Below are 24468 nucleotides of genomic sequence, written 5' to 3' on the forward strand. Positions count from 1 at the left end.
CTTATGCGTGTGCTCAATGGGTAAACATTTGTGTATGAATGAAATCAAGTTCGGTGAGTACGTTTACCATAATCATCGGTCGGCAAGAAACAGTAGCCTTTAACAGTTCAATCAACCAGAGCGACAGTGAAACAACGACTATAAAATAAATTTTATTGCTTATTTCCTTGTTGCAGCACATGGTGGAGAAGGGTGCCGCAGGACTTTTATGACTTGGCATGCAGAGCAGACAATCATCACATTCGACGCCGTTGCTCGTTCGTTCTGTCAACAACGATGTCCTTCCTCCTGGTCGTATAAGCTTTTCTTGTATGCTTTGGCTATTGCGTCTACGATCCATCTAGATTGGATATGCACTAGAGCGGATGGTCGTAAACCGGTGAGTATCATAGAACTGAGTAATGTTTGCAGAGGATAAGGACTTTGTTCGCTGGTGCTGTTCGACTGCGAGGTAGGTTTATGGAAATTCAGATGTTGTGAAATATACGGGTAGAATTATTGACGTTATGTGGGTTTTGTGGTTTGTTTTTTATTATGAACGGCAAGGTATCCCACCGGCTTGATTATTATGAAATTAAAACCGAAACAGGTGAGGGGTCTCATTTTTACCAGTGTGTAATATGGGTAACTTTATGAGTTTGTAACTGATATCAGCAGAATTGTTATCAGCAATCATGCGGTAAATAATCTTGAGTTGGAGCTTCCAAATTTCCTACTATTTCTCCAATACTCCATTGATCTATACTTTCGAGAGACTTTAAAGAAAAAGAAAATTTTGTTTCCCCAAAATCGAATAGTTAGTGAAATTCGATGAACTGGTAACGTTTTACATTTCGTGATATTCAAAAGTTATGGATAACTGAAAAAAATGCATTATTAAATTGTACGAGAAAACCATTCCCATCACAGCATCCTAAGGTATTGCGGTAAACCGCACTTCCTAGCATGTGGTCCATCAGGGCAAAAGATGCTGCACCATCGGTGGTCCAAGACTATCCTATCGCTTACATAATTATGGGTTCCCGGTGTCAGCAAATACCTCAACTTTTCGTATTGAAAAACCTAGCTCCGCCTCGATTCAGTTCCTTACTCGAGATGCTTCTCGACCCGTAGTCCGTCTCCGCGGGATGCACCCGCGAAAAAAATGTCTCTTTACTGATTGTACAAACTAAAAGGAAAAAAAAACTGCTTCTTGATTCACACCCGAGGCATCATACCGCAAAAGTATGGGTTAGGTTTGAACGATTTGTACCTTTCGCTAATGGCGAGAGCTTACCGCGCCGAGCCGGGAAGGATTTGCATTCATCATATTTTCTTTATTTTATGTTTTTTTTTAATTTTCCACCTCGCGATCACTGTGCTGAGAGCGACTGAAATGTACTCTATAATTTTAACCTAAGAGGATTCCGTTTCAACCTTTCTAATGAAAGAGAGTTTGTTTGACAGATGTAAGATAAAGGTGGGAAATGCTGTTTGTTTTTTCTTACACCCAGCGACACAGAAGGGCCGAAGAGATTAAATTGTAAGAATCTCTCGAATTGGTGCGCCCTTTCAACAATTACAATAAAGTTGACAAATTTGATTATGATTTTTTTAGATGGGATGGAAAAATGAGAATAGAGGTGATTTGGTAAGGAATCGAGAGTAGAATCAGGAAATTCACCTGAGGCTATTTATCATTGATTTGCATACCTACCGTCGTACGTCCCAAGTGTGGATGCAGCTGATGGGAAAAGGATGAGCAGAGTCCTGTTACTTGTAGTGAGCTATTGCTACCGAGTCGTCAAACTACACGAGAAACTGATAGGGTTAATAGAAAAAATGGCAGGGAGAAAGGTATAAATTGAAAGATGAAGCCTAATTTTGTCTAAACCTAATGAAAAGTTTGAGTGATATTTGAGTATAATATCAAAATATTTGGAGTAAGCTTATATACAGTTCAAGATGAAATGATTTTCATTTCAATTCAATTTTGCAATAGAACACCTTATTTAATTTATTTCAGAGGGCTCATGATCAGTGAACACTATTCAACATTCTAAATGAAATGTACGCTGTGCCGACGATAACAATCGTTCCTCACTGCTTCTTGATTTAGGAAAAAAAAACTGGGCTCGATATATTCATCTCATAATCCCGATAAAGAAAAGCTACAACATCATAACAAAACGCACTTTCGTTGCAATTTGCGTTATTAATCAGGTTTCATTTATTCGAGTTTGAAAGTATTTTGATGTCGTCTTCTGATCGGGCATTGCGACAACCGTGCCAACGGTGTTCGTACGACATAACAAAAGTGATACATATACTTCTTGCAGTCCGGTAATCCATTCGTAATCCTTAAAAATAACAAACCATCAACAATAGCCGCTGACTAATTGCTTGTTGGACAACAGCACACAGGTAAAATGCAAAAGAAAACGGCTTCGCGTTCACCTTGTCCTACTAGTCGGGTGCCAGACATGCATGTCTAGCTATAGGCCTATTCTACAACGTCGCGGTGACTGCAAGAAATAAAGCGTGAGTAGATTCGGAAGCGGTATTTTAACCGTCAATTTCCATCAATTGTTACTTGTGTAAACATATTAAATTCCAATTATTTTTGTGTGCTACTTTGTCAGCCTGGTCTTTCGCATCTTTTCGTGGTACAAGTCGCGGTCTTAAGATAAATACTGTTCATAATATCTTGACGATTTTCCTTGAACTGTGAAGTGTTATTCAAGAATGGTATTTTTTCGCTGAAAGAAACATTATCACACTTTTGCATGCTGGAGTTATCTAAGAAATGCTTTATTTAAACTCTGTCGTTTGTTTGAACATAATTACATTATTGTTTTCGTGAGGATGATAATAGATAACATCATAGAACGAAGACGTAATTGATAAATTTCATATGGTTTGTCGTTTATCAGTTTATTTATGATAAAATAAAATTATACTAGCGCTGAACATTTGTAATAAACTGTAGTGGTAGATTTGATTTCAAGTATGATTCTAAAAAATATGGCAGAGTTGTCACAAATAAAATTTCAGCTGCCGCTTTGTGGGTCATTTCAAATTTTGTCGAAACTTGTGGAACTAGTGCTAATTTGGGTACTAGTTTAGATACATCGTTTAACTAGACACCCAGATGGTGCTAGTTACTGACGAAATGAATTCGAAACACAATAAATAAAACATAATTTAAGTTAGGTTTTGTGCCCTTAATGCACAAAGTGGTTCAGTCCAATTTTCCCTTATGGGAATTTAAGATTGCAGTCTACATTAAGTTTTTTAAGATAAATTTTCAATGAAGGAGGTTTTTTACTTATTTTAAATAAAAATTACTATTTTTCACAAAAAATTACGCCTTTTCGTGAGTAAACACCCCCGTAAATGAAAAATTATTTCAAAAACTCAACGTAGGGGTTAGGTATTTTTAACATCCTATGCAAAGTTTGAAAGGTAGTTTTTGAATGGCAGGTAACACCGCAAATCAAGTTTTTTTCAGAGACGTTGTACAAAAAGCTTCGTCACCTAGTCGTTTGTCAATATTTTTGCATAGAAAAATTACAGCATGTTATTGAAACGAGACACTATAATGTGTAAAGTGATAGTGTGTGGTCAACGAAACTGCAACCGTTGTTTATTTGTATATCTTAAACTCGTAAATTTAAAGTGAAAAATTGTTCGATTTGCGTTTATATTTATACCTGTCCATTGCTCGTGAAATAAGCTACATTTTGAGCTAGTTTGTTTGTGAAGTTGAACGAGTGATTTCGCATCAAGGCGTAAATTCTTTAATCTGTTTCTTCTCCCGCGGCAAACAAAAATAAACACCGACAACAGCAACAGCACAACGTTCAAAGCCCGCGCCCGGGCGAAGAAAGAGGTGCGGACCAAAGCAAACACAGAAGGCCATGTCGTCGGCGCTGTGCAATTAGGTTCTTTACTGGCACAGTTAACCTCACTTTTCTTGACAGTTCGCTTGTACTGTTTACATGGACTTAGAAAAATTTGTGGACGACTAGATTCGCTTAAAGAAAATCGTAAAAAAAATTTCTAAGTCCATGTAAACAGTACAAGCGAACTGTCAAAAATGAACACTCAGTTCATTTGTGACGTCAGCGTAAAGTATTCAATGCGTGTTCGCAGCAGATTTCTACCGACTCTGATCGGGTTCATTGTTTTGGTGGATGCATGCAAATTCTGCACATTAAATGTTCGAATTTGAGCATTTCCGCGGCGAATGCTATGAAGGACAACGTTGCTCTGAAGTACGTGTGTTCGGAGTGTCGCAAAAAACAACTCTGCCTTAATGACGCGAGTAAGAGATGCGTTGAGATTGCCGAGAAAATGCAAGTGTTGAGTGATGTTGTGGATAATCTCGAAGGCGTGATACAAAAGGGCATTATAGCTGGTATTTGCGAGGCTGAAAAATCCATGCTCCCCCGAATGATGTCTGCACTAAAGGAAGTGATAAGAAATGAAGTTACTGCAGCTCATAATTCGTTCGAAGTCGACTCAATCGCTCGTCCCAATACAACTAGTACATACGCAAGCGCAGTACGTGGCACAGAAGCTCTGTCACGCTCGAATGCAAAACGGACAGGTACGATAGAGCGACCAGCACTGAAAAATAGCTCATGCGATTTTCCCACAATTGAAGAAGGTGGTCTTTTAAGGTCTGGAAAGCGTCGCAGAATCATCCGTGATAACGAGCACGACGTTGTGCAGAATGAAAATCTTTCGCCAGCTTTTACTGAGTGTGAAAATAAAACGCCAGTACCGAAGTCAAAAACTGTGCGAAAGATCGAACAAACGGTGATTTTCAAGCCTAAAACTTCTCAAGTAGCTGAAATAACCAAAAAAGACATCCGAATTAACCTTGATCCGACTACATTCTCTGTCAAAGATGTGAGATTTAAAGATAATGGCGCGGTGGCCGTTAGATGTGATTCTAGCGAACTCGCTCTAAAACTAGTGTCCACTTCCAAAGAGTTGCTCTCCGAGAAATATGGCATCGAGATTCAAAAACCGCTCAAACTGAGAATCAAAGTGACTGGAATCTCGGAAGAGTTTTTCCAGGATGAAATTATTGGAAAACTAAAAGCACAGAACAGTCTGCCGGAATCCTGTGAGCTTAAGATCGTGAAATCACAGAAACGAGAGCATGTGAAGAACAATGGAATAATGGAGCTGTCCGGAAAGGAAACCAGTGCCTACCCTGGTTGGCCAGGTAAAAAATTCGAGAGTATATGTCTTCACGAAGCTAGGATTGATACTGCAATCACATTGAGAGAAACCTCGCAATTACAGACGTTGCAGTTCACGCACGCCAACCTACCTGGGCCTCAAACTACAAGCTCGGGAAATCATTTGGAAACTAGTGCCAAACCTGGTTCGTCAGGTAAAAATATAGAGCGTATATGTCTTCCCGAAGCTAGGTCTGATGCTACACACACGTTGAAAGAGTTTATCCATTTGCAGACACAATCTCCCACTGTTTCACATGATCACCTCAACGGTATCTGGCTTTATTACCAGAACGTACGTGGCTTACGAACCAAAATTGATGCTGCCTTTCTTGTTGTACGCGATTGCAATTTCGATGTCATTATTATGACAGAAACTGGTCTTGATGATCGGATCGACTCTCTTCAACTTTTCGGCAGTTCCTATAATGTATTCCGCTGCGATAGGAACAAAACCAACAGTACGAAATCCACCTTCGGAGGTGTTCTGATCGCTGTTGCACAGCAACGTTCTAGTTCACGTGTGAACATTACCCACGGGACTAATTTGGAACAAGTCTGCGTATCGGCATTCATCAATGGACGTAAGCTTTTTCTTTGCGCAATATATATTCCTCCAGACAACAGTAGAGATGTCAGTATGATTGAGTCACACATTGCATCAGTGCGTGAGCTTTGTGACAAGGCATCAATTGAGGACACTGTCTTGGTTTGCGGAGATTACAATCAACCACGCTTGAGTTGGTTATCGCATGACAACGTAATCCAAGTTGAAAATGCTGCCCAGTTACCGCCCACAAGTTCCGCCTTAATTGAGGGAGTGGATTTTTTAAATCTTAACCAGTTTAATGTACACGCCAATCAAATCGGACGGGTCCTTGACTTAGTTTTCTGCTCGATGGACCACAACATTTCGGTCGAGAAGTCAGTATCCCCCCTTCTACCCGTCGACACGCACCACCCTCCGCTAGTTGTCACGATGCAATCGCCTAGTTGTCCGGCTATGCCGGTAGTTGTTCCAACTAGCCAACAGCTGAATTATCGCAGGATTGATTTTTCCGAGCTGTGTGATTATTTGCTCCATCTGGATTGGTCAATGCATCTAGGAAACAGCGATGCAGATGCAATGACTATGAACTTCTGCCGAGTAATTCAGGACTGGTTGCAGAATAATCTCCCGGTAAAACGACAGCCTGTTTCCCCGGCGTGGAGTACATCGACGCTGCGATCCCTTCGCCGAAAACGAAATGCATGCCAACGAAAACTTCGTCGCAAACGATCGCCGGCTACAAGTCACGATTTTCACGTTGCCAGTGAAGCATACCGGAATCTCAACGCTGTTCTGTATAGATCGTATGTACAACGAGTTCAAGTAGGCTTACGAAGAAATCCTAAAGGATTTTGGAACTCTTTCTCCCCTGAACCAGATGGGATTCCAGCTGCTGTTTACTGTCGCTGTGCCGTCGCTTTGGCTGAACCTTTGTCTCGCATCTTCAACCAATCATTTGACCAGGCTAAGTTCCCCGAAGTTTGGAAGCAATCCTACATGTTCCCAGTGTTCAAAGCCGGAGATAAGCGAAATATCAAGCAGTACCGCGGAATAACGAATCTTTCAGCTGGATCTAAGTTGTTTGAAATTGTTGTCAATCAATTCATCCTCAGCCGTACAGGAAGTTTCATCTCCCCAGACCAACATGGCTTCATGCCCGGGCGATCCGTTTTAACAAACCTACTCGAATTTACGTCAACTTGCATCAATTGCATGGAGAAGAAAACACAAGTGGACACTATATACACAGATTTGAAAGCAGCTTTTGACCGAATCGACCATGAAATTCTTCTCAAGAAGTTGTACAAGTTAGGAGCGTCCGACAAGCTTACATCGTGGCTACGCTCCTATCTTACGCACAGAACGCTTTGTGTGAAATTGGACTCTTGTATATCGGCTCCGTTTACCAATAGATCAGGTGTACCGCAAGGCAGCAATCTGGGCCCACTACTTTTCTCACTGTTTTTTAATGATGTAGCAGTAGTGTTAGGTTCCGGGTGCAAGCTCATATTTGCTGACGACCTTAAGCTGTACTTAGTCATCCAGTCAGTCGAGGACTGCCGCCAGCTGCAAGCACTTTTGGATCGCTTTGTGAAGTGGTGTCGAATGAATCAGCTTACCGTAAATATTGCCAAATGCTCCGTGATGACGTTCCATAGGAAGAACGATCCGTTAATCTTCGATTACAGTATCGACGGGGTTGCGCTACAAAGAGTCAAAGAAGTCTGTGACCTGGGTGTAATTCTTGACCACAAACTGTCCTTCAATTCTCACATGACCAACATAATTGCGAAAGCAAATCGGTAGTTGGGATTTATTTCGAAGATTTCACGGGATTTTACGGATCCTTACTGTCTAAAATCCCTATACTACGCATTGGTTAGACCAATCCTCGAGTTCGTCTCACCGGTTTGGAATCCGCATCATCTAACTTGGTGTTTAAAATTGGAAAGAGTTCAGAAAAGGTTTATACGCTTAGCTCTTAGGAACTTGCCTTGGCGGGACCCGCAAAATTTACCACCGTATCGTGACCGTTGCCAGCTGCTCAATTTGGAGACTTTAGAATGTCGTCGTAGTATCCAGCAAGCTACTACCTTGGTGAAAATCTTAAATGGAAAATGTGATGCGCCTGAACTGCTGTCCCGCTTAGATTTCCGAGTAGCAAGGAGAACACGAGATACATCATTATTATTGCCGAGGTTTCATCGGACATCTTTTGGATTCCATGAGCCACTGTCTTCAATGATTCGAACCTTTTCTCGTGCTGACGCTGCTTTTGAGTTTGGTGACTCCTCGAAAATATTTGCAAGCAATTTAAGAAGATTGCGTTTACTGTTATTATTATGTGTATTAGTAATAAGAAACCTGACATGTAATTTTACTTGACTTTATACTTTAACCTTACGAAAAGATAGTGGTTTTTACGTCCATTTGAGGGTGGCGCCTGGTAGGAGGAGGCCAACTCAAACGGACTTTTTCCCACTCGAATCATTTAGACTATAATGTCCGATGATACATAAATAAATAAATAAATAAATAAATAAATAAAAGTTTTGATAAATTTGCTTCAATCAAAGTTCTAAAAAATACCCCCCCCCCCCCTAAATGCAAAGGTGTATTTTGTTCGTAGATGAATTTCGATTAATGGACGCTGATCAAAATTAGGAGCAACTATCTTAGAAGGGTGAAAAATAATTCTAATAATGAGCAACTCAAAGGCCTACTTCGCCATGTAACGAAAAAAGTTAACGTACTGAAGAAACGTTGCAAAAAGACACATTTTGAAAATATCCATTCAAAACTCTGGAAACACATTAATAACATTTTCGGTCGTTCCAAGTCTACAGATCCCATAAGTTTAGTATGTGATGAGGCTAGCGCGAAAAGTATAGGTTTCTGCGTGAAAAAAACACTTTTTTCTGCGAATTTTGTTAGAACTTTGCGTAAAGCGAATTGATCAAAATTTTTGTACATTATAGTGTATCATTTCAATAACATGCTGTAATTTTTTTATGCAGGGAAGAGAAAGAATTTTAGTCCGACACATCCTATTACTAGAGGCGTATACACAATTGCGCGCTCCACAAGTGTCACAGGAGGAGGGAGACTGCATGAAGGCATTCGATTTAAAATTGTGCTGGATTTCGCGCGCATTTCAAGATTTTAGGAGTCTCTGAGCGTTTGGTCATCAAGAGACTTATTAGGTACCTAAAAACTCGGTTTGGGAAAATCGTAACGACGAATTGCAAGAAAATCGTCCTTCAATCCGGGACCCGCCAGTTTCCCTTCAGTACTTTTGAAAAGGTATATCATCGTTTTAGTGATTACGCTTCTTTACATCTGTTACAAAAACTTCAACACCTTGCTCTCCCTTGAGTACTATGGCTCTAAATATTGAAAAATATACTTCACCTTCCAGTCCCTTGCTAATTGAATGCCGTAAAAACTGTTGACAAATTGACTCAATAGATCGTTAACAAAAATGCTTAACAAAAAAATGGTAAAAATAGAACTTACCGTGATGGGGATCCATCGTTGCAGCTTTGGGTGAAAGCTGCCGACACCGTGCAAATCAGCAACACATGTGACCATATATCACAGACGCTGAGACAGTCACAATAGTCGATAAAATAAAATCACTCAGGCAGGCAATTGGTGAGGGAACAAACAAAACTGGCTCATTCAATGAGTTTTAACGTCGCAAATGCTTAGTGTGGAAGTTTACCGTGACTTAACTTTTTGTCGGTTCCGACAGCATGAAGTAACAAGTTACTTTACGCTTGTCCGGACATGCCGTAGACTCAGGTGATTTGCATTTCTAATACCAAAAGACCCTGACTCCTACGGTAGCAGACAAAAGGTTAAGTCGCCGGTGAGCTCTAAGCTTGCATATATGATCCTTCCACGCTTTTCTAAACTTTCTCCCTTCAACACCTTGCTCTCGAATTGAACATATGTATTAAGAAGAACCACAAACTATCCAAAACATCCGTTAGAAACAGTAAATTTTAATATTTTGTATTGTGATCATCCTTCCGGTGACATGTCCGTCTTACCCCCACCATATGTCCGTTTCACCCGCAGTCTGGAAAAAGTGCAGATATTTCTTTGTTTTCTATTTCTTTCGAAAAAGATACTTGTTGATTTTTGTAACATAATCCCTCTGGGCACTCGAAAGCCAACATATGGAGCTAACACATAGAGTATTTCATGTTGACAAAAACATGCTTTTACTATGTTTTATTTGAGTATAACCTTAACATGTCCGTCTTACCCCCAGTTCCCCTACCAATTTCAAAAAAATTCAAGCGAAGTGGGCGGTGGTCTAAAATTGTCCAAATGATGTAAAATTTGGCATCTAAGCTTACTTTGACATTTGTCACAATATGAGAGGGGGGGCTTTTGAGAATTAAAAAAAAAATTTTTTGCGATGCCCTAGTCCGCAACTGCACTTTCCGAACAACCCAAGATAAGTTTTATCAAGAAAATACAAAACCCGACCGAAACCTCAAACAACACACAGCGGTCAAAATTCGAACCCCTATGTTGTACGACCAGTTGCTGATAAAGTTCAATTGATTTGTCTTGATCGACGATGAATCAGATGCAAAATCCAATTTTAATTAAATCATGTAGCACACATTTTGCAAGACTCCTGCTCGCAGCAAGTTTCCTGGTAGATTCAGGTTTGTTTTCACGAAAATGAATACCAGGTTTTTGCGACGGATAAGACTAAGAATTGTTGTTGCTGTGTTAAAATTGGATGCCGAAACAAACAGGTTTCACCGTTAAGTCCCATGATGGTCTAGTTATGTTAAAAAACTAAAAACATTGAAAAATTACATTAATGAATTGATCAAATACAATAAATGAACAATACTATAAAATTTAATATTTGACAAATTTATTAAATCTACGAGAAACCTCTGGATAAAAAGAATCTCATTTTCCGAGCAAAACCAAATATTTAAATTAAAGCAAGTGGTAATAATATTTTTTCAGCAGCAAATTGAAATCTTATTTTAGTTTCATTTCTTGTTGTATTTTCAAAATGGCATGTAATTTCGATCTCATTACATAAATACATGCGTTGCGTGTCTTAGAAGACAGTTTCGTTTGTATATTTCCGTCAAAACATTAAATTGAATACTTATTTTGTTATCAACAAGAATTTTCAACAACTCAAAGAATTTTCTGTTGGATGACATTGTTGGTAGAAATAGTTTTCTGTTTGATGTCATAGGGAAAATTCTCAGCTTTTTTTGATCATTAAAGCCACAACCAAAACGACGAAAAGTTTCATTTTGATACCAAAAAAATTTCAAAATGCATAAAAGGTCGATAACGGATGTCAAAGCAAAAATGCAAATTTTGAAAAACAATTCTTGATACTTTGGTCATTATTATTGAAAAATTAAACTTTCTTGTGGAAAAAAATCTATCTTGGGACTTTGAGTAATGAAGCTACCTTTAAATTTTTACTTTTCTTATATTTTAAATAACTTCAGCACGAGTTTTTAGGTACTCCATCCTTCGGGTAGTTTCCATTTTCATTTGGCTTCCAATTTTTTGTATATTTGGTTTCAGGGGGGTTGCTCTAGGCCCTGCGGGCTCTATGGCTGGCTACGGTGTGAAATTTAGGCGGAAATTCTCATCACTAATCGCTTAAGGTAAGCATTATTGTGGCTTTTTCTCACACGATTGTTGCAAGAAGGACAGCTGGTTTGATCATCTGCAATGTTTTGGGTTTGTTAAGGCATTTACGAAATAACCTTACCCAAAAATACCAGTAATCGACAGACATTACCGTTCGAAATTTATGTGATGGGTTTGATTTTTTCCTGGTGATGATAGCCAATCGAATCGTCAAATGACTCCAAGTGTCAAGTATATCGTGGTTACGGGAGAACGATTATCTGTGAGCCAGTAAAAGGAGGTGTGGATGCTCATCTTCTGCACAACAGTCATATCGCCGTCGAAAATCGGTAATCAATTTTCGCACACTTCATAAATTGTAACAATTTATGAGCTGGCATTGCCAGGGCAGGACAACCGCTCGCCTGAACGAGCAACACTTTATCTTACCTTAATGATGTAACTGACAGATTTTGATGAAGTCTTCCAGCGGCTTTCGAACGTTTCGAGTTCGGTGCTGTCAATCGTCAAAATGTTGATGAAATTTATTTTATTATTTTTACGATTATTATTATTATCATCGATTTCCCTATCCCGATGTAGCAACGCTCATTCCCGATAGAACCGATATCGAAAGAAAGCTCCTACGGTCTTCCCTCAAAACACATCAACAACATAATTCTTAGACAATAGGCAGCGCAGCGTGAAGTAATTATATGTTGGCAGAGAAAGTTCCCCTTCCGTAGAAAGTGCTTCTCAAACAGGCGAAGGACTTGGAACGGAGGGATCAGAAGACCGCGGCGTAACCATCTAATCCCAAGGAATCGTCCCGTTCGACACCACCACTTCTGGAAAGGAGGAAGTGGTTTGTTGCAATACCAAAATCTAATTTCACTCTCTCTTCATTTGTACGCTGTTGAACGGAAAAGGGGAAGTGAAAATTTTTCCTTACAGGGCTCCGTTATTCTACCTTTATTCAATATTGATCGAAGAAGGTGAAAATAGCACTTTCGAAAAATCATTTCATTACATTCCGACTGCGCCCATTGTTGATTAGATATTTTTTTTTGCCGAAGAAAATGCTCCCTTTTTGAAAAAACAAGTCGAAAATAATGCGCACCGCTTGAAAATAAAGAAATCACAGTCATGCCTGATTCAAGCCTATAATTAATTTCATTCACGTGACTTTTGGTGCAGAATGGTCGTGTTGGTTTTTCGAATTCGTTCAAGTGCGTAAATATTTTGAAATCAGTTTGGTTTTCACAACGGCTAGTAGCAAGAGGTTGATTTGGGTCGCTTTCTGGATCCTGGAGCAGTTCAAAATGAACATTTTCGGCAAGTGAGTAAATGGGTATATGAAGAATGTTCACGATTTAGTTTACTTGCGAAGTCGTTTGAGTTTAGCTTATGCCGAATTTCAACCTAGTTTCCGATGCATTGATAATGGAATTAGTTTAGAGTTCTAATATTAGTATATCGATTTCGGCAATTTCTGTTTTTGTTTGAATATAGAGATTTTAACTGTGTCATTCGCTTATTATTTCGGGTTAGGAAAATCTTCAATCCTATATGCTGCGTTGAAAATCGCCACCAGGTGAACTACGTACGATGTAAGCGATTTACCAACTATTTCGTCGTTAAATTGCAAAAAGTTAATGATCAAAAAAGTTGTTAATACAAATTTAATTGAAATTCATATATTGTGCATAGTTTACGAAGCTCTTAATATCTGGCAATGCAACAGAATATCCCATACAAGTGATCAAAAAGAAAATCCCATCTTACGTTAAGTAAATTTTATTACAAGGCAATTTCCTGCTCATTGTAGAATTTCATTCAAACTTCAATTCGTTCGTTATATCATCCTATTACGCAAGCAAGCAGTGGAAGCAAAATAGAATAAGTAGCAGTGCTGTTCTCACGTCGTCTGCTGAATCCTTGTGCGATAGCGGATCGAAATGATATACAATTATGTAGCAATATAATCTATCTCAAAAGACTTATCGCCGCATCGGTACCGTCCTTAGCAATTTAGCTACGAGGATCATGCTCTGCCACACCGTTTACAACGGAAATAATTATAACACTTTAAAGAAGACTATCATCATCCCATCAGAGAATGTCTGCAACATCGCTGAGATGTCGTAAAATGCAAATTGATTCATCCTTACCCGGGTGCATCACCATCATTCCCATTGCTGCTGGTTGTTTGGTACATTGCTGACGTCAAAGGCGTTAAAATTGATCACTTTTTAACGTTTGGTTGAAAAAGTTGGGGTAGTGTGGCGGAAGTGGTGCACCCCTGTGCGCATTGTGAGGGAAAACGGGGCAAGGCAATCTCTCGCGATTTTGCCCAAATTTTGTACACATAATCCATCTAGGTCATGTTTCTATTGTTTAGAATCAAACAGCCTATTCTTAGTATAATGGACACTTCTATGGCTAGGGACGCTGGCAAGGGCTCGAACATACGACTATTGGCAAAAGGGCTCAGCGCCATGTATCCTTTTTCCATCAGAGCAATTTATTATGTTTCCCAAACCTAATTACAATTAATGGCCAACGATTGGCTCAAGATTCAGTAATCGAAATCAAACGTTTTGTTTTTCTCATATATGTAGCACGATTATGCAATCACTCGTAATTTTTAACCGAGGTCCGAAAAGCCCAGTCTCCTATGCCATTCGACTCAGTTCTCCGAGGTCGGGAAATAGCTTTTTTATAGTATGGTTCATAAGCTCCAAAAACCTGGCTTGAAGTATATTGGCACTGTGTGGGATTCACGACTCACTTTCTTGCCTAACCACTAAAACACTCCTTACTCTTTTTTAGCCCTTCTTCCCACGGAACTGCATCAAGGTAGGTCGTGGGGGAAGGGGTCTCGTTGTGCTTTATTCGCACTTTTTTGTTTCCCGCAGTTATCTTGGAGCCACACTTGGTCCATGAAATTGATCGACCTTTGCGCCATTCAGCTCTCAACTCTTCTCTTGCTTTTCGTCTCTATCTTCTATTTCGTGGCCATTTAGCTCTCGCCTCAGTGAGCTGTTCAGCTGCTGGTTTCATGAGCCATTTAGCGGAATTTCTCTCGATATTGTTTCTGTGAGCCATTCAGCTCTCCGATTCTTCCCGATCTACTAGATCTAGTCCCAGTCCGGTGGTGGACCTAGCCTACTCAACGGGCTAGCCAGTAGGTGTTGAGGTCTGTTCAGTGATTCCGGGTGGAACGTAGTTTCCGGTTCACTGGCACTCCAACGACCCGCTTTGGCTGCACGACGCGATCTACGCGAACTAGCCCCCGGCGGTGGATCTAGCCTACGAGCTACCCGGTAGGATGTCGAGGTCAGTCCGGCGCTTTCGGAGAACTGGTCCCCGGCGGTGGATCTAGTCTACTCTGGCTGAAGGTTCGCTCTCCTCAACGATTTTGTCCACTGTCACACCAGGTATACCCCTTCGGACCTCTTCGAACTAAGTGCATTCGAAGACCACGTATTCCAGTGTCTCTTGCACGTTCACACACACTCTGCGCAAAGGGGTGCCGAAGTACTTCCGTAAGCATCCGTGCCCGGACAAAAACTGCATCAAACGGTAGTTCACCTCTCCATGTACCCAAGCAGACACATTTGGGTAGGTCCACCTTCCTTTCTCTGAGATGTCCCAGTCTTGCTCGGACCAGTCTCCTTGCATTACGTGCATTTCTTCGTTGGTAGCACTCCATGTCCTCAGTCAGAGTGATGCAGATGGGAATCAACCCGGCAATTACGCATACCGCCTTCGACAATATCGTTCTGTACGCACTCGCGACACAAACAACCATTAGGCGAAACGTGTTTGTCAACTTCATCAAGTTGCGCCTTGAGTTCAGCGCAGCAGCTCAGGCCGGCAGTATTGATGATAAGATACCCACCAGGAGACGGCTCGTACTGCCTCTTGCTCCATCATGATTCGGCATAATCCTTGCCAATGCGTTAGTTGTGCACGCTGCCTTCTCGCATACATAGTCGACATGATTGTTGTAATTTAACCGATCGTCGACTATCGCACCCAGGTGCTTCAGCGCACGCATCGATGGGATGGATTGTCCCCCGACGCTGATCTCGACACGCTAGATTTTTTTACGGTTGCTGACCAGCACTACTTCGGTCTTGTGGTGAGCCAGATGCAACTTGACGTCAGCCATCCCGGTTTCCACAATGCCTATTTTTTCTTCTGTCATCATCTCCACCTCCTCAAGGGTCTCGCCTGTTGTCGGCAGGATAACATCATCTGCAAAGCAAACGATCTCAAGTCCCCTGGGCAGTTCTAGTGTTAACACTCCGTTGTACATTATATTCCAGAGCGTTGGGCCGAGTATGGAGCCCTCTGAGGTAGTCTCGCCGTGACCCTAATCGACCTATGCCCCAAGTTTATTTTGCAGACTGTTCTGGAAGTAACTTTTTAGAACCTTGCACAGATAATCCGGAACCCGTATTCTGTACAGTGCTACGGCGATCGTCCCCCAGCTGGCACTGTTGAACGCGTCTTTGTTAACACGGCGCAGTAGCGATTACCGCTTCTCTTTTGCTTCGATGCTTTCTCCGTGCTCCTTTCCCATTGCGGAACCCGAACTGCCTATGCAATAGTCCGTTCTCATTTTCAACGTAGTTCGCCAGCCTGTTGAGGATGACCTTTAACCAAGAGTATCCAGCATACATATAGATCGATATGATGCTGGATCTCCAATTGGCTTCCCTGGTTTTAGCAGCAACACCAGCTTCTGGATCTTCCATCTATCCGGGAAGTAGCCATTGTCCAGGCATTTCTGTAGAACGATCCTGAATATGTCCGGAAACACTAGGTTGCGCCTTGAGTTCAGCGCAGCAGCTCAGGCCGGCAGTATTGATGATAAGATACCCACCAGGAGACGGCTCGTACTGCCTCTTGCTCCATCATGATTCGGCATAATCCTTGCCAATGCGTTAGTTGTGCACGCTGCCTTCTCGCATACATAGTCGACATGATTGTTGTAATTTAACCGATCGTCGACTATCGCACCCAGGTGCTTCAGCGCACGCATCGATGGGATGGATTGTCCCCCGACGCTGATCTCGACACGCTAGATTTTTTTACGGTTGCTGACCAGCACTACTTCGGTCTTGTGGTGAGCCAGATGCAACTTGACGTCAGCCATCCCGGTTTCCACAATGCCTATTTTTTCTTCTGTCATCATCTCCACCTCCTCAAGGGTCTCGCCTGTTGTCGGCAGGATAACATCATCTGCAAAGCAAACGATCTCAAGTCCCCTGGGCAGTTCTAGTGTTAACACTCCGTTGTACATTATATTCCAGAGCGTTGGGCCGAGTATGGAGCCCTCTGAGGTAGTCTCGCCGTGACCCTAATCGACCTATGCCCCAAGTTTATTTTGCAGACTGTTCTGGAAGTAACTTTTTAGAACCTTGCACAGATAATCCGGAACCCGTATTCTGTACAGTGCTACGGCGATCGTCCCCCAGCTGGCACTGTTGAACGCGTCTTTGTTAACACGGCGCAGTAGCGATTACCGCTTCTCTTTTGCTTCGATGCTTTCTCCGTGCTCCTTTCCCATTGCGGAACCCGAACTGCCTATGCAATAGTCCGTTCTCATTTTCAACGTAGTTCGCCAGCCTGTTGAGGATGACCTTTAACCAAGAGTATCCAGCATACATATAGATCGATATGATGCTGGATCTCCAATTGGCTTCCCTGGTTTTAGCAGCAACACCAGCTTCTGGATCTTCCATCTATCCGGGAAGTAGCCATTGTCCAGGCATTTCTGTAGAACGATCCTGAATATGTCCGGAAACACTAGGATCGTAGTCTTTAGTGCCACGTTGGCGATAACATCCGAACCAGGAGCTTTCTTCGATTACGACCCTTTTGCTACTATAAGAGGCCTGGAGTTGGAGACTCGATTGTCACCAGAAATGCCACTGCTTGCATCGACGTAAGGTATAGGTGGCCATGCGATTGGAAAGTGCTTCGGGAAAAGACCCTCCACGATAACTTCCAGTTTGTCAGTGCCCATTTCGACTGGCGTCGTTGGGCCCTCGATTTTGGCCGTCATAACACGGTAAGCGTTGCCCCTGGGGTTAGCGTCTACTTCATTGCACACTTTCTTGTAGCAGGTAGAATTACTAAGCACTATCTCGCGTTTAAAAGTGTCCCTGACCGCTCGGAATATTATATTACGTACTGCCCCTGATCTTGCTATTTGAACGCATTTTCTGGACTTCGGACAGGCAGCACGGAGGATACTGAACCTTTCGTTCCACCAATACGCCGGACACCTCGGCTTCATTTTTCTCGGCATTGTTATATCACACGCCCGCGCTTATATTTCCCACAGCTCATCGGCATTCGAAATTGGAGCGATGCTGTCGACACGAAGTGCTTCCACAAAAAGGCCCTTGCTGAAGTCCTTTCCACTTCCGTTTGGCCGCTTTACAGTGCTATTCCGCCGACCAATGGTGTTTTTTTTACAATGGAGAATACATTTACGTACTAGCCCAGTACACGTGCTATTAGTAGATGCCAAGCTACCACACGGGGTGTACTGGGGGCGTGTCGGGCTCGAATGACGATGAGGCTTACTTGGGTGCTCTCTCTCTATCGCACCTTGATTCACTCTCTAACACTCCACATGAGGCTGACTTTTGTGCTCACCTTATTCATTCCTTTCTAGGCTTACTTTTGTGCTAGCCTCCAACATACCATGTGAGGCTGACTTGGATGCTCACCCTATCACCTGGTTCACTCTGAATCGTACCACTCTATTATACCTCTGTCGCTCCCCCTGGCATCCCATGTGGGACATTTTTCTTAGGCCCCACTTCTGACGTACCATGCGCGGCTTACTTGGGTGCTCACCGTTTTCATACCTTGGGAGGCTGGCTTTTGTGCTCACTTCTACCATACACTGTGAGGCTGACTTTTGTGCTCACCCTCAATATACCGTGTGAGACTGACTTGGATGTTCACCCTTTCACTCCTCTGCCACGCCACGAGGCATCGATAGCTAAGTCCCAACATACTACGCTACGACCCTCCCATCTTGGCATGAGGCAGTCCACATATACGCCTATACACTCGCTTTTCTGCCTTGCTTCGGGGTGGCTGGGTTTACCCCTTACGCGGTTGCCAGTCGCTGCGCCAAACCTGCCTCAGCATGAACAGACCATTCACTCACTTTTCTGAGCTCGGCCTTTTTCGCTCCAACTAATCAATGTTGCTCGGTTCGCCAAATTACCTGTAGCCTACAGGCAATCTGGGTGGTTGCAGGCGAGACTGCGTTCCACTTCTCCACCGATTGACACATCCGCTGAATAAGGGTATCAGGGGTTTTGTCCCAGCCACAGACGTCAAGCATTGCTCTTCTTTCGACGTCGAAACGAGGACATACGAACAGTATGTGTTCGGCAGTTTCGTCTACCCCTGGGCAGTCCGGGCAGGCTGGGACCTCCGCGTGCCCGAACCTGTGGAGGTACTGTCGGAAACAGCCATAGCCTGACAGGAATTGTGTCAGATGGAAGTGAACTTCTCCATGGGGTCTTCCTACCCAGCTCGATATGTTAGGTATCAGCCGGTGGGTCCACCTACCTTTCGAGGAGTTATCCCACTCACGCTGCCATCTGGCGACCGAGGTCACCCTGGTGCGCTCGCGGGCTCCTCTATTTCCACGTAGCTTGAAGCACTCCTCATCTTCCCGAATGACCAGCCCGACTGGCATCATACTCGCTATCACGCGGGATGCATCGTGTGATACCGTGCGGTAGGCAGATATCACTCTGAGGCACATCACGCGGTAGGTGCTCTCCAGTTTCTGTAGGTAACTGGTTACCCTCAGTGCTCTTGACCATGACGGGCCGCCGCATGGCGGATAGATACGGCAACGCCTGCCAGTAACCTACGTCTACTGGCGCACACCTTTGAGCTGTTGGACATCATCCTCGATAGTGCCGCAACAGCAGTCGACGCTCTCTTGCATGTATAGTCGACATGGCTGCCGAAGGTCAGCTTGTCGTCTATAATGACTCCGAGAGACTTCAGACTCCGCTGTGAGGTGATCACGACTTCTTCCATATGGATAACTGCATGTTGTGCCGACTTGTGGTTGTTGACGATAACTACCTCCGTCTTATGATGAGTGAGCTCCAGGCCTCTCGCGCTCATCCATTCCTTCACAGTGTTGATCGCGTATTCTGCAGTTAGTTCTACCTTAGGAATTGACTCCCCGTAGATCTCCAAGGCTACGTCGTCGGCAAAGCCGACGATCTTGACCCCAGGAGGGAACTTCAGTCTCAGAACCCCGTCATACATGAGGTTCCATAGCACCGACCAATGGTGTAGTGGATCGTATGGTGATCGCTATGTGCACACTGTTCACTAATTCACCAATTCATGTTATCGATCAGCGACGAACTACAGAACGTTACGTCGTTGATGTATTAATAACCGCCTTTAAGGAATGTGCTAGTGGAACTTTCATTGCACAGCTTTACATCAACCTTCGCCAGGGCTTCCAACAAGCTGAAACCTCTTGAAGAATGCGATCACATAGCAAATTCCTATATAAACTTATACCACAATGATGCCCAAATGATGTACTACATATTTGAATTGGTGTAATATTGGTTGAATTATAGATCATTAATGATAAATTAAAGTTGTTTTGATCACATTGACCACCTATGACGGTTCTTCATGCCCTCCGGGAACTTGTCAAGCTCCCAAGTTAATATTACACATCTTTCTCCGCAAATTCTTGACCGATTTTATAAACTTGATTTCAAATGTATAATTCAATACTTCCTTTGACTGTTTTTAAATTTCATTCGGATCTGACTTTTGGTTCCGAAATTACAGGTTGATAATTGCAGTCACATAGAAATTTTCTATATAAACTGGTACAATCGTAATACCGTAGAGCTTAAAAATCTATTGAAATTTACATCAAATTACATCAATTTGCAGGTCCAGATCACGGATGGTCCGGAAGTCCCGGATTGCGCATGAAATATTTTACAAAATCATATTATAGGCTTCTACTTTAATGATATAGGTCAGCGGTTCTCAACCTTTTTCGTATCACACCCCTATATTATATTAATTATTATATTTTCTGATTATTCATCATATTATCATGATTTAATCTGTTCCACAATATTCCGCCACGTCATTCGGTCAGTTGCTGCTTGTCTCCAACCTCTCAGGTGTCCGATACTCGCCAGGTTCTGCTCCACTTGGTCCAGCCACCAGGAACCCAGCGCTCCTCTCCGTCTCGTACCTGCCGGGTTGGAGGTGAAAACCAACTTGGTGGGGTTGTTGTCCGGCATCCTCACAACATACACCGCCCACCGCACCCTTCCAGTTTGAGCAACTTTCCGGATACTTGGCTTACCATAGAGTCGCGCAAGTTCGTGGTTCATCCTTCTCCTCCACACGCCATCCTGCACACCACCGAAGATCGTTCTTAGCACCATTCTTTCGAAGATTTCGAATCCTCCTCGAGCATTGTCCACATTTCGTGCCAGTAGAGAACCACCGGTCTAATCAGTGTGTTGAACATGGCGCAATTCGTGCGGTGGAGAAGTTTCCTGGATCTCAAAGCTTTGTGGAGCCCATAGTAAGCACATCTTCCAGAGATAATACGCCTTCTGATCTCCCGGCTGGTGTTATTGTCCGCAGTCACCAATGAGCCTAGATAGATGAACTCGTCAACCACCTAGAAACCGTCGCCGTCGATCGTAATACTACTGTTCCTTACCGCGATCGGTTCCGCCACCCAGTATGTACTTCGTCTTAGACACATTTATCTTCAGTCCTACTCGTGCTGCTTCGCGCTTCAGTCGGGTATACAGATCTGATACCGTCTCCTTGTTTCTACTGATTATGTCCACGTCGTCAGCGAAGCACACGAACTGTACGGACCTCGTGAACATCGTGCTCTGCATGTTGAACCCCACTCTTCGCATTACACCTTCCAGCCCTATATTGAACAGCAGGCAGGACAACCCATCGCCTTGTCTTAGTCCCCTGCGTGTTTCAAACGGACCCGAGAGGCCGCCCGAAATTTTGACACAACATCTTACACCATCCATCGTAGCCTTAATCAGTCTTGTCAGCTTCTCACGGAAGCCGTTCTCGTCCATCATTTTCCATAGCTTTACACATCACGGACCCCTACACAGTGGGTTTGTTTTCCGTATGTTACAAAAAAAATTTTGAGATCCGAAAAAAAAAATTATTTTGCTTAGCCGAGGTCGAGGATTACGGATATAGGTCATAAAATATGTAGTTTTGTGCATGGTTCTAATATTTTCACGTGATCAAATTTCACATAACTGTGAATGGTTTTCATGGATCAATGTATACTGCGGTAACTGTTTCTTGATTTATTGTTTATTGATCACGGTATGTTTTATGTGTTCATCTATTTAGGAAATATTTCTAATCAGTTTCACTGGCTTCATCTTATTCACACTTCAAGCAACTCTGCCCATGAGGTTGTTAATTTGCTCCGTAAACTTATTCCTGACTCCTGAATATATTGATCATAATCTGATATTCTTGCTGGTGCAATTGTCCACAGAGCCAAAAAATATCACTGAGCGAAAAATTTTATAAACGAAGCTTTCATAAACAATTTAATATGACAGAGTGCAATAATATGAAAAATATAAAAAAAATCACATTCTTAAAAAAGTGAACACAGAAAAAGCAAAAAAAGGAACGGAAAAAATCGAAAGAAATAGACAACAAATAACCAGTCAAACCAGTCAACCCATTCTGCTAGGATATGTGACCACCTCGGAGATCCCATTCCAATCATTAGACCCTCAGAACGGCCTGATTAGTAATGAAAATAATACACCCCCGAAATCTACCTCCGTACCGTACATCTTCCGAATAGCATTTGTTTGCTAAATTGAAACCGCATTCTTCTGGCGGGCTCTTCTGCCGGGATAATCCTTTCTCTGATCTCCGCCCGTTGTCCGCGATTCACTTGTTGCTGGCGACGTCCGTCGGTCGGTTACAGTTTCACTCGGTTACGAAGAGAAAAATTTGCATACTGTAATTAGAAGCGAACCGAAAGCGTAATCTACTTGGCCACCAGCCCGAAACAGGATCAGCTTGAGATTATGGATTTTCTGGGATTGAAATGTATACTTTGAGGGAAGGAAAACATAGTATGCTGGAAGCAGGTGACAGGAATGGACTCGCTTCACTACAGACAGTTTCGAATCGATTCGAAATCGGATCTAGATTTGAGATGCTGCTGCGGATTATGCACAGACTGCAGATTTGCATATATCATATCAATTGTCAGTCGCACAGATTTAATTAGTCATACGAGATGTGGTAGCTCTTTGATTTCAACATCTGGGAGCGAAGTCTTGGCTTGGCACAGGTGTGAAGAAAGGTGTTAAAGATAACAGATCTCGGAATCGGATTTGAATTTTCGTTACCGCCATGCTAGTGGTACCTAATAATGAAAAACAAATAAAGTATCAACTGGTTTAGCTGTAGGAAGAGAAGCTATACCAGAAACAGTATATCGCAGAGATTTTTCGATTCTTGACCAATCATCGCGAAAAAAAGGTAACGTTTTGAGCAAAAATGCTAGAGCTTTGATAGTATTTTAGTAGTAGCTTGACCACAAAATTTTTATTTTTTGAGAATTTTAGAATTGAATGTCTTGTTTGATTTGATATCCGCTTAAAGCTCATTTTTAATTGCTTTTGCATTCCTTGACTAAGCTGTGTTTTATGCATTTTAACTTATTAATAAAAAATTCCAATCTTATTGGGAGTGTCGATAACTATCCTATCAATGTTATCCTATCCATACAAGTGTTTTCCGGCTTTGGGAAGCTAGAATAATCCTATTTTCCACGTGACACCGGAAAGCTTTTATCAATTCAATCAATATCTTTGAAACGGACGCTATGATCTTACATGCAATCAGAATATCTAGGTTGACTTCACACAAGACCAGTTCGCTTGAGAAAATAAGCCGTGTTCCGTTTTTTGGATTAAGGGTTCATCAGGTAACCAAGTCGGTTCTACCTTATGTTGATGAGACGACGTCCAGGTGCGAAACCATGATATGCATGATAATTTTTATAGTCATGAAAATTAAGTGGTTCTTGAAAAAGCATTTGCACGATATGCCAATGTTTTTATTCTGGAGTTAAAATACTTGTTTTCGTAGTTTTATTTCGATCGGAGTATGAATACATATCGATTCTAGAGATGTTTTTTCCCTGTATCTCTAAACAACATTCACTCTCGTTTCTGCCCATTTTGAACTGTGAGTAATAACTGTCAGAATAGGAAACGAATCCCGAATCGAGTGACCGAAGACAATCCGCAGCACACCATTGACCACCAGCAGTATTATGCTGTTTGATTAGAATAACCATAAATCTAAAAGTGACAATAAACCCACTTTCCTTTGCGCTGCTTCCGATCGTTTAGGTATCGATCGTTCCCCCTAACCACCATAGGTGACAGTTTCGAGCATTGTGCGCTGCAGCAGCTCGCATATACTGCATAATTGCTCTCAATGTCAATGATTGAACTCTTCAGCACTTTCTCATTCATCACACGGTTGGAAATCTAGATCTGATATGCGGTGCACTGGAACAGGCACGTGGAAAAGTCCAAACGATCAGGATCAATATGCGGGACAGTAACGGCAGCTTTTCGCTATTGTTATATGCTTGTTGGTGCTAAGATGGTTATGTCCGCTTCTGTGTTTTTGGCTCACCTAGTGTTTATAGAACTGTGGGTATTGGAGACAATTTTCGAGTGACGCGACCATCGAATTACATTCTGACAATGAGTATTTCCGTCCCCGGCTTGATCTTGATTTGTCACAGCTTGGTTCACTGCAACGGTCTAGTTTCCTGGAAAGACAAACGTAAAATCTATCAGTTGAAAATTTCGAATCTCTGCCTGCTGGCCCAGTTTACCGTACGGTAGCAGTCAGTGAAGCAGTTAGCGCACGACCGGCCAACATGACACGATGTAACGG

Source organism: Topomyia yanbarensis, chromosome 3 (assembly GCF_030247195.1).
Source record: "Topomyia yanbarensis strain Yona2022 chromosome 3, ASM3024719v1, whole genome shotgun sequence".
NCBI classification, from domain to species: Eukaryota; Metazoa; Arthropoda; class Insecta; order Diptera; family Culicidae; genus Topomyia; species Topomyia yanbarensis.